The sequence below is a fragment of the Peromyscus californicus genome, unplaced genomic scaffold (assembly GCF_007827085.1).
Source record: "Peromyscus californicus insignis strain IS unplaced genomic scaffold, ASM782708v3 Scaffold_12__1_contigs__length_115047231, whole genome shotgun sequence".
Classification (NCBI taxonomy): domain Eukaryota; kingdom Metazoa; phylum Chordata; class Mammalia; order Rodentia; family Cricetidae; genus Peromyscus; species Peromyscus californicus.
The window spans coordinates 84,146,662-84,164,572 of NW_026294413.1; the positions used below are offsets into that span (position 1 = coordinate 84,146,662).

Here is a 17,911-nt window from a genome sequence, read left to right on the forward strand (position 1 = left end):
GGACTTGAGCAGACTTTGCTCGCTCGTGTTTTGAGTATGTATTCAATTCTGTACTCTTCTTGGTTTCCTTAGTGGAAGTGATAATAGTTGCTGCTTACAGGACTCTCAGGACCCCCATGTGTCCATTACAGTAACAATAGTGATCCTGTACAAATATCAGACTCCTGCATGCTCTGTGGTCCTGTTGCTTTCTGTCTTTATAATGGGCTGGTGCCATCATTTCCCTGCTTGATAGATGAAAAAGGAGGATGATTGTTGGAGGAAAGGAGCCTTCCCAAAGCCATGAGGTGGCTACTGAGTGGTGGATTTAGGGCTGGAGCTGAAGGTCCACCCAAGGGCCTGGCCCAGAGAACCACGCAATCAGAGGAAATGGCCATTGACTTCCTTGATTATGAAAGGGAGGGCTTGGGTTGATGAGCAAAACAGTGCAGATCTCTCTGTTCCTCAATTCTTCACCTTGAACACACAGGGTGATGCTCCCCGACTGCCCAGGGTTTGCTCAGTACAAAGCCCAAGGACTCACCTGCCTAATTCCAAAGTCTGGAAAATTACCTACCAACCATTCTTTAAACTACTCATTTATTGCTCTTTGCTATAGCATTTGCTATTGAAAATATAGGCAAGACAAAAAAGAGAAAAAGAAAAGTTGAAAATTAGTCATAATACTACTACCTTGGTTTTTAATATACCAGTCAACATTTTCGTGTAGACTCCTCCAGGTCCTTGTCAGTGCACAAATAAGTCATAAAAACATGTAGATGTTTGGGGTGTTTCTTGTTTTTTGTCCTTTGTGTTTCTTCTCAGATTAATATATCGTCTGCATCCTTTCCTAACAGTACACCATTTATTTCTTAGGGTGACGTAGTATTCCTGGAATTTGGGGATCCCTTTGTGGTTGCTAGATGATACAAGGGAAATCAGGGTCCTCTCAGGATTCTTAGTCTTATTAATAAAAGGATTTAAGAAGAACTCAAGTGGAAACTCAAGGATGATTTTACTAGAGTTTAAAAGAAAAACAAAACAAACAAACAAACAAACAAAACCCAGAGTGGGCCCAGTTGTTGTAAAACCTTAGCAGTTGCCTTGAGGAGGAGAATGGAAGACAGAAGGAAAAATGGTATGCTCTTTAAACATGGAAGTCAGTCATGTGGTAGACAAGCAACTGCATGGAGGGAGGCTTTAGGGAGAGAGCTAGAACACCCCAATGTTGGGGGAACCCAAAGTGCTAAGGAAGGCATGCTTAGAGTGGAGAGAGGAATAAGAAGAGGAGACATAATGCCTTTCTGAATGGTTTAGCAGAGCGGCTGAGTGCCTCAGTAAAGCACAACACTAGGGGCTGGGATGCTGGGCAGGAAAGTACAGAATCCCGTGTAAGGACTCGTTCCAAGATCTCGTTTTACCACCCATCTCTTTAGCATGGCTTAAGGTGAGTCTGCTCTCCTAGGAAGTGGGTCTCTTGGCCAAATGATTGACCTGGTCCAACTGGAAAGTTAGGTCTCAACCCAGGCCAGGGGTATTGTTCTCGTGAGTAGGAGGAACCTTTTTCTAACCATAGTCACCTATCACGAATACTGCAATCCGCTATGGTTGGCTATTTAGGTTAATCGTAAGAACATGCCATCGCGTCTATAAAAAGTAGTTACAGGAATCAAAGGTGAAGGTCACTTGGTAGGCACTTGCCTAGCATGCAGGAGGCCCTGGGTTGGCATAAACTGGGTGTGGTTGTGCACACATGTAATCCGGCACTTGGAACAGGGAGATAGGAGGGTAAGGAGTTCATGGTAACTCTCAGCTAGCTGGTGAGTCAGAGGCCAGCCCAGGTCACATGAAGCCTGGACTCAAGAAGAAAAATAGAAAGCAGTTACAGGAAACTGCAGTTAGGTTATGCTGCCCACTGAGTGATGGAGACACATTTTGAAGGTAAGGGTGGTGGGTGGAGCTTTAAGGGGTTGGAGCAAGGTCTTGAGAGAAGGCTTGGATTTCTACCAGATGAGAGCATGTATGCGCACCAGGGAAGCCTGAAGCCCTGAAGGTACCCAGGCCGGGAGCAGCAGCTGTCTAGGTTATGGGAAGAGTTCATAAAGAGGAAGAGTTCCAGAGAGGGTTGGAGGAGGAGGCTTGCTCCTAGGCAAGACAGCAGGTGCCAGTCAGACAGCAGCCAATGTGATGGACAAGGGGCAACCACAGAGGATGTCTGAGCTGGCACAACATGGGTAGGTCTGTTATTAGACCATTGCTATATGAACAGCTATGGGGGGATTTAATGGACAGGGGATGATTTCAGAGGCAGGGAGACCTCCCGTGTGAGGAGGTGGGCGATCCAATCAAAAGGAGTCAATGAGACCCTGAATAGGACCGACAGGCTCCTGAATGCACTGGGCTTGGGTTCCCTAAGAGAGAAATCCACTACCCTATTTGCAGGATTCTGGGGAGGAGTTCATGAGACGCATGTGGGTGAGTTAACTCGCCCTCCAGCAAAGCTGACTCGTCCATCCAGGCGTCAGAGCCAGTTATTACTACTGCTTGGGAGAGAGAAAAACACAGCACACCCAGAGCAGGAGGAACTCTCGCTGACTGAAAAGTTCCGGGGTTGGCTTCACATCTTGGGCACAGGCATTACACCCTAGAGAAGGGACCTGCTGCAAGGAAGTGATGGGGAGGGAGGACCAAGGCTTTGCTAGTGACTTCTCCAGGAGCCTCCTGGAAACTCTTTCACATCTGCCCACTCGGGTGCAGCTGGGAGGGATGGTTATTTTCCCAAACAGCCTAGGTTTTCCAGTGATGCCCAGGAGGCCTGCAGGGTGGGGGAGCTGGGCTTCAAATGCCAGCCCAGTGGGAAGAACACGGCAGGGGCCAGGGTTGCCAGGACTAGCTGACTGCCCAGAATCTGCCCCAAATCTTCATCCCTGGGTAGTTTCTTTGGTTTTATATTTTACCTTTTTGCATGTGGTATTTGTGTGTGTGTGTGTGTGTGTGTGTGTGTGTGTGTGTGTGTGTGTGTGTGTGCGCACCCACGCGCGCGTGCGCTCACATGTGTACATGTGCCTGTGGAGGTAAGAAGTCAACACACGCAGGCTGGATGTTTTCCCTAGCTGCTACTGTCTTATTTTTGGTGACAGGGTCTCTCACTGAGCTCAGTGATTGAGCTAGACTGGCCAAAGTCCAGCAAGTCATAGAGAGCCCCCCTACTCCATTTCTGCTTGGATTGTAGGCACACTCTGTCACACTTGGCTTTTCACTTGGCACGGGAGATCCAAACTCAGGTCCTCTCGCTTGTGTGGTGAACACTTTGCCTCCATGAAAGGGCTGAGGGAGCACTTCCCTGGCTGGGTAGCTGAAGGATGGGTGCTATCCAGGCATGGGATGGGGGGCTGGCTCCTCCCATGCTCCCCACTTTCTCCTTGGTGAGGGCTTTCTCTGCTTTCGCCCCCAGCAACAACAGTTGAGAATTACTGCCCTGGGCTTACCGGGCCTGGCTCTCACGTGACTTCCTAAGAAACTGGCCCAGAAAGTCCCCAGATTACAGGGAGCTTTGGAGCCTCAGTTGGAGGCCCTGCCTACTCAGGTGCAGAATCAGCCCCTCACGGATCTGTCCCCTCTCTCTTGTGCAACAAGAAGACTCTGCAGAAATTGCGCGTTATTGATTCAGTCACCCTGTGCCTCTGGAGCATCTGCTATGCGTCAGGCACTGGGTTAAGTATTAGGGATGCTGAGGCAAATAAACTACACTTTATGAAGCTCGCAGTGGGATGGCAAGCCAGGAGCCGCAGAAACCAACAACAGAATAGACACACTGTGGCGATTGCTAGGGAAACCAGGACATTTGAGAAAGAATATTGTGGGGGATCCTTCTGTGGGGTTAGGAAGACTGCACATGCGTGTACATGTGTGCATGCATGAGTGTGAGTTCAGGAGTGTGTGTGTACATGTCCTTGTGTAAGGTCTGAGACCCACAAGATGTCCCGTTACTCAAGCCCAGGGTCACCGAGCAGAAGGCACATGTAAGGTGGGAATCCATGGCTTAGTGTACTGGAGGACTTGAGGAGTGCTAATGGCTGGGTAGCAGGGTGACCAGGCCAGGATGCAGAGGTTCTGCTCTGAGTGAAGATGAAATATGAAGGAGAGAGGCACCGTGGGAATGGATTTCAATTTCCAAAGTGCCAGAGGTGGCTGGAGAACTGGTTCAGTGGTTAAGAGAGCTGACTGCTCTCATAGAGGACCAGAATTTGGTTCCTAGTATCCACATCAAACAGCTTACAAAGACCTGTATCCTCTTCTGGCCTCCACAGGAACCTGCACACATGTGGCATACATGCACACATACAAGTAAAATTTTAAAAAGTCATGAAGAAAATAAAGGGTCACCTAGACCTGCTTCCTGACCTCCAAGACCTGCGAGAAATGTGTGTGGACCTATGGCACCAAAGACCCACCCTTTTCCTTAGCTTTGGGGAGACCCTTAGGACCCACCCTGGGCAACTGTCTGACTGTGAAAATTCCCCCAAGGGCTCATGTATTGATAGCATGGTCTGCAGCTGGTGTTGCTATTCAAATGCTGTTGCTATTCAAATGTTAGGATGTGCGACCTGGTTACAAGACATTAGATTGTTAGGGAACGTTCTTTGGGGGATATAGTCTAACCCCTGACACCACCTCCTCCTCTCTTTTGTCAGCTGTAGGTGAGTGGGGATGGCTTTATTCTACTATGTCCTACCCATTGTGACATCCTACCTCATCACAGGCCCAGAGCAATGGGATGAAGAGACTGTGAACCAAACTCTGAAACTGTGAAGTGATCTCTCTTCCTTTTAAGCACTATTTGACTTTGTCCTCTGGGTATTTTCTAACAGCAATGGACCGCTGACTTGCATGGACAGAAGCATCAGGCACACTGGGTTCATGACCACCTGGACCTTGCTTTGCACAGGCCATCAACTTAAGATGACCTCACACACTAGGTCAGTGTGCACTAGAATCCGATGACTGGTGTCCTCATTAGAAAAGAGCAATGGGACTGGAGAGGTGGCTCAGAAGAGCACTGGCCGCTCTTCCAGAGGTCCTGAGTTCAACTCCCAGCAACAACATGGTGGCTCACAACCATCTATAAGGAGACCTGGTGCCCTCTTTTGGCCTGCATGCATACATGCAGGCAGAATACTGTATACATAGTTATTACAGTTTTTTTTTTTTTTTTTTTTTTTTTTTTTTACAAAAATGGCAATGGAGCTGGAGAGATGGCTCAGTAGTTAAGAGCACTGGCTGTTCTTCCCAGGGTCAATTCTCAGCACCCACGTGGCAGTTCACAGCTGTCTGTAACTCCTGTTCCAGGGGATCCGATGCCCTCATATAGACATACATGCAGGCAAAACACCCATGTACATAAAATAAAAACAATAGATAAACTATTAACAAAAAAAGAAAGAAAGAAAATGGCAGCGAAGGACCAGGCACACAGAGGGAAAGCTATGAGAATGCGTGCTGCTGTTTTTCTGTCGGCTTAGTGGCTGCACCTGCACATACTGATATTTTAACTACCATCAGTGCCTAGCTGCCCCTGTCACTCAGACCTTGGCCTGGAGGGATTTCTGGTCCAGTCGGCACTGGTTCGGCCTCGGCTGCCAAATGTAGGTTTTAACTAAGTCTCTATCATGCTTCTTAACAATAAAGACTAGGGAGTCAGATGTTGGCGTGAAAACCTGCTAGCTCGAAGAAGCCGAGAAGCAACCAATGGACCTTCCTTTTTGGCCAGAGACCCATCAGGAGAGTGTCTCTCTCTCCCTGTACCAAACCAAAAAATGACTGAGATTCTCTAAGCCCCCTTTCTACTCCTTCCTGTGCATCTCTCTATCCATATTCCCAGGTCCTCCATACTCTCCAGGCTAATTCTTGTCAACTAGTCTCTGGCTCTGCCCCCGATCCAAGATTAATTTTATTAACATAGTCTCAGAGTTTCACAGTGTGATAAAATATCCTGCAACAGTGGGTTTAGACATTTGTAGGAGAAGGCCATGTAGCAATGGATACAGAGGTTGGCTTGAGGCTGCCACAATCCAAACAGTGCCAAGTATGGTGATTGACCACTATCAGCTGGGAGAGAGGCTAGGGAAGGTCTTCCTAGAGCCTCCTAGGAGCACATGGCACAATCTCTCTTGCTTTAGGTCCACGGTTCCATTAGACCCAGGAAACAAACACATTTGACCAAGGAAGACAACCCAATATATCTAACCCATCTCCATGGCTCCATTTGACAGAAGAAGAGCCGATAGCGAAAGGGGTACAGTGATGCTCCAAGACCCACAGAGATGCAGCAGCACAGCTGCACAGTGTCCCCAGGGGAGAACTTGTGTGTGTGTGTGTGTGTGTGTGTGTGTGTGTGTGTGTGTACAAGCTCATATGTGTGCAGATACACATACACATATAATAATGCACACAGAGGTCAGAAGTCATTGTCAGACATCTTCAGCTGCTCGCTATATCACTTTTTGAGACAGGGTCTCTCACTGAACCAGGAGCTTGCTGATTCAGCTGGATCAGCTAGCCAGTGAGGCCCCAGGAATTCTCCTGTCTCTGCCGACGCAGTGCTGGATTTGCAGACTCATGCTGGGCTCCTGGCTTTTTGCAAGAGGATCTGAATCCAGGTCCTCAACCTTTTGCAGCGAGCAATTTCCTGACTAAGCCATCTCCTTAGCCCCTGGCCTCTGCCTTTCAATGCTGTTCTGCAAGGACAAACACAGGCTATGATAGTCCATGACCTTTAGGGCTAGGATCAAGGCGATGAACTGTAGCAAGGAATACAGGCTCTGCAGACACAGTGTGAGGTCAAGTTTTTCTGTTGATACCCTGGAGCTAGTGTGTGTTTAAACCCATCAACATTTCGAGACTAGGGGTAGGCAAAGTATAAACAACAGGTACTGGAAATTGCTGAAGCTGGATGATTGGCTTGTTTACATGTTTTCAAAACCTCCATAGGAAACACAAACCAAAGCCACAGAGATCCTAGATTTCCAAAGAAAAACAGGAAGAGCAGATGATTGGGGTTCATATCTCTGCTTTATTCTTATGTGTGGGTGACCTTGGAGAAGTCACTTGACCACTCCGAGCCTTGGCTTCCCTTGCTGGTGTAAGCACACTCGATCAAACCCCACAGGCTGCTGGTGGAGTTAGTGCGTACTGGGGGTGGGCTCGGGAGGAGCAGGCACATAGTAGGCAAACAGAAAACATTCACTTTGCACGGTCACTTTCCAGATGCCTTTCAGAAGCCCAGGGGAAGATGTGCTTCCTTTCTGGCCAAACAGGGCTGAGAAGAGACTCAGAAGCGGGCACAACACGTCCAACATCCCAAAGCTAATAAGCTAAACAGAGACCTACTTCTGGTGGTGCTTAGGGCCTTTGTCCTAGGAGGCAAAGGGGAGGAAGATAAAGGCACTGTGGACTGACCCTGGTCAGCAGTGGTCACTCGTGTTTGCTCAGCTGCAGGGTGCAGGTGGCAGGAGCTGGCGCTGAGTGCCGGCTGACTGGCTTTCAAAGGTGACAGGTCTGAGGTGATGGATGGTCACTGGGGACTGTTGCTCCACATGCCTTGTTGGTTTAAGGACCACAAAGACCTGACACACCGGGCTGTGGAAAAAACCAGAACAAAACAAAGGGAGGCCAAGTGGGAAACCTGCTCTCCTCCACTCCCAGCTGCTCTGCCCTGGATGGTTCCCAGAAAGCAGTGGTTCTGACTCCTGGTCAAGGGTCCCGGTGCCCTGGAGCTCTGGGGTTAGCCAGAATCAAGGAAGTACTCCCAAGGTGTGAGGCAGCATCGGCATGAGCCAGGGAAGTATGGAGAAGGAGGGGTAAAAGAGCAGATATGTGGGACTCAGAGAAGGGGCCCACATCCCAGCTGTCTGAAGCCTTGCCTTCCAGAGAGCTGAGTGGAGCTCTAGGCTGTGTTCCACACAAAAGTTCCTGTGAGGTAAGAAGATGCAGGTCATCCAAACAGAGATGGCTAACCAAGGCAGGGCCTGGCATCAGAGGCCGGAAATGGATCGGGAGCTCTGACAGAGGGCACAACTTACCCAGATGGTTCCAATGGACAGAGAGCATCACTGTATGGGCAGGGCCTTGGGGATGCGGAGAAGAGGGTGGGATCCTTACACTGACAGCCATAGGATGTCACGCCTGTCCTGAAGGCTGAAGGGAACTGAGGGGAAAGGTGTAGGTAGAGCAAGAGGTCTAGCAGAGTCCCGTGAGAACTGGTCACTCAGAAGAGGCCACCTGCAGCCACTGCCTGGGAGGTGACCAAGCGAAAATATAAGGGAAAGGCGAAAATATAAAGGAAAGACTACCCCCTCTTTCCACTCTACCCCCACCCTTGAACAGCTGACATGAAAAAAGGGGGTGAGGGGCAAAGGGCAAGGGGCAAGGGGCAAGGGGCAAGGGGCGAGGGGCAGCCAGGGAGGTCAGGCAGCGGCCAGAACACCTCTGCCTGCCCACCATGTTGACAGACATGCTCCAAGAGATGATTGACACGTCTTTGGGGGAATCTCAACACCAGCCTTATGGGGTGCTGACCTTGGCAATGGCTTTAAAGTCCCTTTCTTTTTCTTTCACATGCATACACATTCTGTGTTTCCTTGTGTTTTTAAATGACTGTCATAAGCAAGGCTTGAAAGCATTTGGGAAGGGCCAAAAGGGTACCTGTGGACCTACTATGTAGCTGTCATAATGCGTGGCTGTCATGATGTGACAGGCACTGGGGCAGGTGTGAGCTGGAGCTAGTCCATTCTGGGCCTGGATCCTGTGCTCTGTTGTGCATTCCTGTGTGGGAGGTCCCACCTGTGTTCCCACACCGTCCCTCTCCTCCCTGCCAGCTTTTATCACAGTGGCCGTTACATCTAAGATTTGTGGCAAGGTGCTGGCCTCAGAGCATGAGGCCGCCACCCAAGGCTGTCCCAAGCCCAGCCATGTCCAGTCCATCAGGCTGGGGTTTGCCGCTAGAACAACCCTACAGTGCAGTCTCAAGAAAGGCTCGGTTCTCGACCATGTTGCCCATCTGCTGGAGGTCGGCTCGCACCCTGATCCTCTTTCTCCTCATTCTGGGATTCTGACTGTCAGAGCTACCACTCTACAAGGGATCCCTGGCCACCAGGAAGGAGAGGGGAGAGAGGCCTTGGTGGGCTCTTTCTGGGAGTTATATGTGTGGCTTGGGCTTCAAATTGAATCTGAGTACCTTGGCCATTGATTTCAAGTAGTAGGGGAGTCTGGGAGCCCACTTACTCATTCCACAGTGAGCCGAGAGGCCCTGTGAGGAGGGGAAAGGCCAAGTGGGAAAGTGAAGATTAGGTTTAGATGGCTCCTCTAAAGGCCATGGGCTTTGTGTGGAAGCATTGAAAGTTCATTTGCAATCTAGGGCTGGGGATGGAACTAGGTGGAATGCTTGCTTAGCATGCATAAGGCCCTGGGTTCGAACCTTACTACTTCCGGAGCCAGGCATGGTGATACATGCCTGTAACCAGAGCATTCTGGGGGTGAAGGCAGAAAGAGCCAAAGTTCAGGATCCTCCTCAGCTGTTTATTGAGTTGAAGTTAGTCTGGGCTACATGAGACCCCATCTCAGGGAAAAAAATGTTTCTCTACAATTCATAAAATATAGACAAAAGAAAAAGATAGGGCTCATCTCCAGCTGTTGAACCAGACATCTAGTCTCGAAACAACCATCACTTACAGGTTGGCATGCTGGCTTCCCTTCTCCCCTGACAGGTAGGTACATGCATACCTATCTCTTATAGCAATACCACAATTATAGTACATATGATGCTCACCCTTGTAAAAATACAATTGTGACAATAATACTCTGCTCACTGATCTTGGGTAAGTGTAGCTTTTTTTATATATAAACAAGTGACTTATGTTACTATTTAATGGATTTATTCTTGTAATGCTAAGTAAAATTCTTAGCTAAGTATCAAAATAAATAAATGAACAACCAAACAAATAAATAAAATCTGTGTTGGCCAGAGGGGAAAGGTGCTTGCTGTTCAGACTGACAACCTGAGTTTGATCCCCAGAATCCACAAAAAGGTGGAAGGAGAGAAGTGACCCCACAAAGCTGTCCTCTGACCTCCACATGAACACGGTGGCATGTGTCCCACTCCTCCCTAATAAAAATCTTAAAAATTCGAGAATCAGAACAAGAAAGTGTGTGTATAAATCTAGTCACATGGCTGTCATGTTCTTAGGACCTCCACTGGGGAATGGGTGGTCACCCACTGTCGGTAGGTCTTCGACTCACTTCTGTTTTTTTTTTTTTTCCCCACATCATAAACAGTGCCGTGGAGAACATCATGATAGCAATTTATTTTTCCAATCCTTAATTGTTTCTTTCTGAGGAACTCTTAGAAGTGCTGGGTTGAAGGATTCGTGCTTGGCAAACTACATCCCCCACCCCGCAATGCTGACAGAGCGGGTTTTATATTCTTCCTTTTGTCATCTGGGGATGTGAGGTCAGGCTCTTTCCAGCCACCCCAGGGGAAGGACCTGCCCTGGCCAGCTGCTTTTCCTAAGCCACACACCTCAGTCCAGAGGTGACAAAGTGGTGAGCCACCAAGTTTCTTTCTTTTTAATCCTTAAGTGTTGAAAAATATTTGAACCAGGAACCAATTTCCTATGTGGGTTCATTTTCCACACATGAGGCGGAACATCCGGTAGCTGCAGGTGGAGTGGGGTGGTGGTGTTCACACCTCCTCTATCCCGACCTGCGTTCTCCCAGTTAGTCACAGTCGCTGCCTCTCTCTGTTGTCACCCAGCCTCGCTGCAGTCATTTATCCCCTGACTTGTCCTAGGCTCTGCTAACCTGTACCTCTCGACTCCTTTTCTCCACTTAAGACTGGCCCACCAGCAAAGAAACCCCATGCTTTTCATTCTGATTAACTACAGAATTAATTTTTTAAAAAACAAATCCTATTTGTAATAATAACATTCAAGTTAATCATTTTGGAAACTGCCTCGGAGAAACCCCCGAATGTCTTTAACCAATATAAAATACCATGAATCACTTTGGACTCCACAGTGCATTATGTGTTTAAAAACAGAAAATTAGGCACAGGAGAATTCATCTTAACTTCATTATATATGAAATATTAATTCTCCTCTGGCTTTCATATTATTTACATATTTAATAACATGTTAGCTACAGTCTTTGACTGAGAGCAATTAGAGGCCAGCAGCTGTCTCCTGCCTCAGCCTGGAAGAGGCCACGATGGGGTGATGGAGAAGGGAGGAAAGAGCAGAGGAGACCGAGGATGCTGTCCTCACTCCTGTCTCCACGAGTCGTATTCTTCAACCACACATACCCTAGTACAGTGGGTAGCAGTGGCTTTGCCCCGGCGAGAACACCATTCTCCCATCACTGCTGTTTCTCTCTCTGTGTCGACAGGGAAGACGGCAGCCTAGCCATTTTGATCTAAAAAGAAAGACAGTGATTCTGTATCTGAGGACTCCTTTTCTGCCTTTACCTTTTCCTTTTCTTGAGACAAGGTATGGTGATATTTTATTTGTACTGAAATGTGATTTTATTTGTATGTTAATAAATAAAGTTGCCCGGGGGTCAGAGCTATTAGAGCCATAGCAAAAGCTGGGCGGTGGTGGTGCAGGCCTTTAATCCCAGCACTTGGTAGGCAGAGCTAAGTAGATCTCTGTGTGTTCAAGGATACAGCCAGCATTGGAGACACACGCCTTTAATCTCAATACCAACCATAGAAGACCTGGAGGTCTGTACAGACAGGCAGTGACGAGGAGGTCATGTAGTTGGGTTTACAACCAATGAGAAGGCAGAACAGAAAGTCTATATAAAGACAAAAACACAGGAAGTAGGACTCTTGGCTGGAGAGGCTAGCTGCAGCAGTGAAGGGTAAGGCTCTTAGCTCTGACCTCTTGGGCTTTCATCTTTACATTGGCTCTGTGTTTCTTATTGAATAAGACGGTTACTTCTACAACAAGGTCTCTCTTGTGGAGGTCTTAAGCTCTTCATGTAGCTGAGGATGACATTTCAACTTCCAATTCTACCTTCTGAGTGTTGAGTTTACAGATGCACCTCCAACACACCCTGTTTGTGTAGTGCTGGGGACTGAACCCTGGGCTTTGTAGACACTAGGCAAGCACATTATCAGCTAAATTGCACTCCCAGTCCTTTCTTTCACCTTTCTTAGTTTCTCTTAGAACTTGAGGCTTCTCATCAGTAGGATGGTAGTAGGATCCTCATGAAAGGGACAGGGATTTTGTGGAAGAGCACACAGGCCCACACCTGACACAGAGCAGTTGCCTGATTGGAGTGGCATCCTTCCTCCACACTGTGATGAGTGGAACCTTGGACCTTCATGCCGCCCTTGATATGTACTCAGAGCTGAGCATGTGGCCCTAACACCATGTTGCTGAGACCACAGGAGGGGTGGAATAAGAAACTGGAAGGAGGGCTGTGTGTGGTGTGTGCCTGAGTGTAGAGTTGGTGACAGACTTGAGGAGAAGATGACAGTGAGCAAGTGTGGCACAGAAGTGAGGACTGTGGAAGTGGGTGGACTTTTTCTGTAGACTTTTTTCAAGAGTATTGTGGCTAGAAGGGGCCAATGGAGAACCAATGGAGAGGGGTGTCATCTGCTGGAATCTCTAGCCTGATACTCCACAAGGCAAACACCTTGTCTGGCCTATAATGCCATTAAATATTATTGTCACTTCTGCTAACTTTAAAGAATGTTTAGGTCCAGTCTGTGTTTTTGGGGTTCCTCGTTTTTTTCTATTCCATTCTTTTTTTTTTTTTAATCTCCCATCTGGTTATACTACCAACAAAGCCCTTCCTTACGATTTAAGAAAGAGGGAAATTTGGGACTCTGGCTGCATGTAGGAGCCCTGCGACTTCTATTCCAGGCAGCCATGACTTGGCCTGAGGCCTTTGGAGAAGCTAGGTTCAGGCCTTGGGGATGACTGGGAAATACTGTAGCCTGCAGAGCAGGGCAGGGGAAGTGTGGGGATCCTGAGCATCCTATGAGAAGAAGCCAGGGTGGCGTGGCTGAGAATGTAGGTAGAGTAGACACCGGCTGGTCAAATCATCCCATGACTTCCACAAAGCCACACCGTGGGAGGAGGGAAGCTATGCCAGTTCCTGGGACACGGAGATACTGACATGCTCTCTACTCGCACTTCCAGCTGTTGCAAAGACCATTATCTGCAGAATTCCTGGGACATCTCCAAATGGACTAGTCAGTTACCCTGGATGAGAGCAAGCAGTCCAAGTAGCATGTTTGGGAGACAGAGTATGCACCTTCCACCTCAGATGAGTTCATCAGGATTAATGTCCCACTAATGAATGCAGGAGGAATTAAAGATGGTTGGTCATCTGTTGTAAAGTGCTTCCGGGCTTCACCAATCCATCACAGCCACCGTGGAAGGGAGCACTCAGAGACTCTGTGAGATGCCGCTGGAGACATCAGGCTGTCTTACTAAGATGCCCTGGGCATGGATTGCAGGAAGCAGGAAGCCTACATAGAAGTCACACTAGTAGGGCTCTCAGACAAATCAGGGATTAGAGAATATCCTGAATTCTGCTATAGGCACAACAATCCTCCTTCCCTGCGGTTTCCACACCTTTGTAATAGGTCTGGAGTTTGAAGGACAAGGGCTGATGGGAGTCTTCATGTTATAGATGGGTAAATTGAGTTAGAATCTGAAACCTCAATCAGTTCTGTAGTAATCGGAGGCCAATTCTAAGTTGGAGTCCTTATGTGATATGTGACTTGGGTTTGCTTAACACCCCTCTCTGGGTCAGAGTTTCTATATTGCAAAATGACAGAGTTAAAATGTGGGCTGTCTCTTCTAAGGTCCCAAACTATTAATATTCTAGACGGTATGCAGGCTTTCCACCACTTAATCTTAAAAAATTTTAAAATACATTTATTGGCATATGAGTTATAACTCATATGGAATCTAATTTACACACTTCAGGTGTATAATTCAATGATTTTTGTTATATTTACAGATATGGATAACCATCATTATAATTAGTTTAGCATTTTCAGCACCTAAAACAATAAACATCCTGTCTTAGTTAGGTTTTTATTGCTATAAAGAGAATATCATGACTACAGCAACTCTTATAAATGAAAGTATTTAATTGAGGTGCTTGCTTAGACTACCAGAGGTTCAGTTCATTATCATGACAGGGAGCATGGCAACATGCAGGCAGATGTGGTGCTGGCTACATGTTGACCAGAAGGCAGCAGGAAGCTGACTGACTGTCACACTGAGTGAATCTCCTGCAAAAGAGACCTCAAAGCCTACCTCCACAGTGACACACTTCCTCCAACAAGGCCACACCCACTTCAATAAAGCCACACCTTCTGATAGTGCCACTCACTTTGGGGGTCATTTTCGTTCAAACCACCACACATCCCCAGGATATATCCCACCCCCAGTATATACCCCAGCCGAAAAAGAGAGTTTCTGTTCTCACCTTTAGGTCTGTGTCTGTTTGGGTTCATTTGCATTTGTGGATGTAGTGTGAGGCAAGGTTCTGAATTCATTCCTTTGATTTAGTTATACAGCTACCCTGGCTTTTCTGTTGTTGTTGACATGAAGTCAACATTGATTTAATGTCATTAATCTTTTCCCATTCAATGGTCTCAGTACAGGTGATGGTTAATGTAAGTCGTCAACTTGATGAGATCTAGAATCACCTGAGAGATGGGCCTCTGGGCATGCCTGTGGGGAATTACCTTGAGTAGGTTAATTGAGGTGGGAAGACCTGCCCACTCTGGGTGTCACCATTCCCTAACCGGGATCCTGGACCTTGTGAATGGAAAAGGAGAGCCAAGTAGCATCTTAACTCGTTGTTGTCTGCTTCCTGACTGGGGATGCAATTTAACCAGGGCTTCCAAGCTTCTGCTGCCTTGATGTCCCACAACACATGATGGACTTCTTGAACTGTGAGCCAGAATAACCCTTTTCCCCTTAAGTTGTTTTTGTCAGAGTTTTTTTTTTTTAATTTTTATGAATCAATAGTAAAGAAACTAAGACAGGATCGTTGTCCAAAATCCATTGAACATAGGTGCATGGGTTTGTTCTGGATTCGAATTATACCCTGTTGTGTGCATGCTCCCCTTATCATTGCTTCTTGATAAGTTTGAAATCTGCTTTGTTCTAGCTGTTCAACATCATTTTGTCTCTCTAGGGTCTTGAGAAATTTCATATGAATCCTATTTCTCATTTCTAAAGAGTTCATCTGAGAATCCAATAAAAATTGTTTTAAAGATAGAGATCAGTTTGGGATCTTAATAAGTCTTAATATTGCCTTCTAGTCCACAGATGTGGGACTTTTTAAATTTATTTATGCAGACATTCTTTAATTTCTTTGAACAATGTTTTTAATTTTCAGGATATAAATTTTATACTACTTTGCTAATTTTATTTCTAAGTATTTTATTCTTTTTGATGCTCTTGCAAATGGGATTGTTTTCATAATTTCATTTTGGATTTGTTCCCTGAGAGAACAATTTGTTTTTACATACTGATCTTATATCTTGCAACTTTGCAAGTCTAAATAATTTTAACAAAGTTCTTAGAGTTGTTACTATGTAATGTCATGTCATCTGTGAAGAGTGGTTGTTGTAATTCTTTTCCCACTGGGATAACTTTCATTTCTTTTTCTTGCCTAATCATCTTGGCCACAATTACGAGCACAAAGTCAAATAGGAGTGTTAAGAATAGATACCCTTGTCACGTCCCCAGACTTAAGGGGGTGCACTTTATTTTTGACCACTGAGTATGAAGCTAGCAATGAACTTTGCCATTAATGCTTTTCATACAACTGATTCCTCTCTTATTCTGAGTTTATCTAATGTGCTTATTATGAGTGTTGAATTTTTTCTGATGATTTTTCTTCATCTATGGAGTTATGATCATAGGATGTTTATGTTTTGTCCTCTTGGTTATTGATTGACTTTCAAATGTTAAGCCAACCTTGAATCCCTGGGATAAATCCTATTTTGTCATGGTGTCTGATTTCATTTAGACACTGAAAGATTTGGTTGGTTAGTATTTGCTGGATTTTTTTTTTTTCACTATGCACTTAGAGTATCTAACACAATGCGCTGCCATTTTATTGTGCATTTTCGTATTATATATTTTTCTCATGTGAAAAAAATTCTCCTACTCGTCCTTCTTCCAGCATTGGGGGGATATAATCCAGGGCATGCTGGGCAAGTTCTATACCGCTGAGATAGACTCTCAGCAGTCCCAACACCAATCTGATGGTAAGATGCTTCATACTGAGGGCATCCTCTAACCAGGCCATCATAACCCAATGGAGGCTGAAGAAGACCCTGTAGATGAATTTGCATCCTGAGTGCACAGGAAAGATGAGAAAAGGAAGGCTAGGATTTTAGGGAGTTAAAGGAGGTCGACATATGTTCTGATTCTGCATGAAATAATTGTTATCAAAGAGTGCGTCAGCCATCCCAACTGGTCCTTCTTGGCATAAATCTACCCCTTCCCCGTGCCCTCCATACAAAATGGTGACTTTGCCTCTAGTTCTTTGGGTCACAGTCAACTCCATGTCAATCCTCCATCTTGTTACTGTACATCTCTGCTGTCCTGTAGAGTGCTTGTGGCATAGGCTCTAGATAGTTCAGGGAGTTCTCAGTATTATCTTTGGGACGGAGCAATGAATGGTCAGAACTGGCTCTTGGTTTTTGTCTCCTGGCAACCAGTAGGTGGGCCTGACTGAAGCCAAAAAGCCAAAGGAATTGAACTACACTGTCTAAGAGTCTACTTTTTTTTTTTTAATTCCATGTGCCTCACACATCTTCCACATCAACCAAAGACATACTACGTTTACTTGCACTCTCTCTCATAGGCAAAGCTTTATGGAATAAAAAATGCAGTCCTTGGTATCTGCCCTAGACATGCTAATGAAGTCGATGGGAAAACCAGTGGAGGCTGCTGTGGAATCCTCCAGCGTCATCCTGCCAGCAGCCTAAGGGTGAGTCCCGTTGCTGTCCTTGACCTGCCAGTTCCAAGAAGAAAGCCTGGTATTCTGGTGCTGATTGGTGCCTGGACTGCACAAGAAGGCCCTCGGGCCCTCTGGGTTCCTCTTGTTTCCCACTTTTATTTGTGGGTGGTCCAGTTTCTGAATATGTGCCCAGTTTGGACCTTATATTTCTGCATGGTTGGTCCCAGCAAATTGAAACTCATCCCCCACCATTTCCCTACCTCCGAGGGCCCTGGGATAGCTTCAGCCTCTGGTCTCAGCTCATAACCCTCTTGGGGAAGATCAGCACACACACACACACACACACACACACACACACACACACACACACACACTCACACCTCAATTGTTCAGCCAAGTGCAGATCTCAGGGTTCTGCCCTTTACCACACTGCAGCGCCTTATGAGAATTTGGTAGCCTCTTTGTGAGGATGGCCTTAGAGGGAGGCATTTTAGAAAAAAGCCAAGAGATTTGGCCTAGTTTTATTGAGATCACAGTGCTGGGTGTCTCCTTGGGTACTGTGAGGGAAACAGACCCAACAGAGGAGCTTTGTAGACATTGCTCTGTTAGGAACTAGAACTCAAGGTCTGTAAGGCACAAGGATGCAGAATAATGGGGCCAGAAGTGACATCATCATTGTAGGCCTGAGATGAAAAATATTAGAGATGGTTCCTGTCTCTGTCTCTGTCTCTGTCTCTGTCTCTGTCTCTCTCTGTCTCTCTGTCTCTCTCTCTCTCTGTGCTCTCTCTCTCTCTCTCTCTCTCTCTGTGTGTGTGTGTGTGTGTGTGTGTGTGTGTGTGTGTAGGGGGTTGGTTGTTGGGAAGTAGTACCTTCCTGAGCTGTGAGTTAGATTCCATAGGCTGTCCTTTGCTGTGCTGGTGGCCCACCCTGT

At 46.6% G+C, this 17,911-nt stretch overlaps 1 long non-coding RNA gene across 1 annotated transcript in view; it reads left to right on the forward strand.

Annotated features, from left to right (window-relative positions):
- Positions 1–17,911, forward strand: part of LOC128107574 (uncharacterized) — a 103,868-nt gene that overhangs the window by 17,520 nt on the left and 68,437 nt on the right. The gene's annotated exons all lie outside the window — the stretch shown is intronic.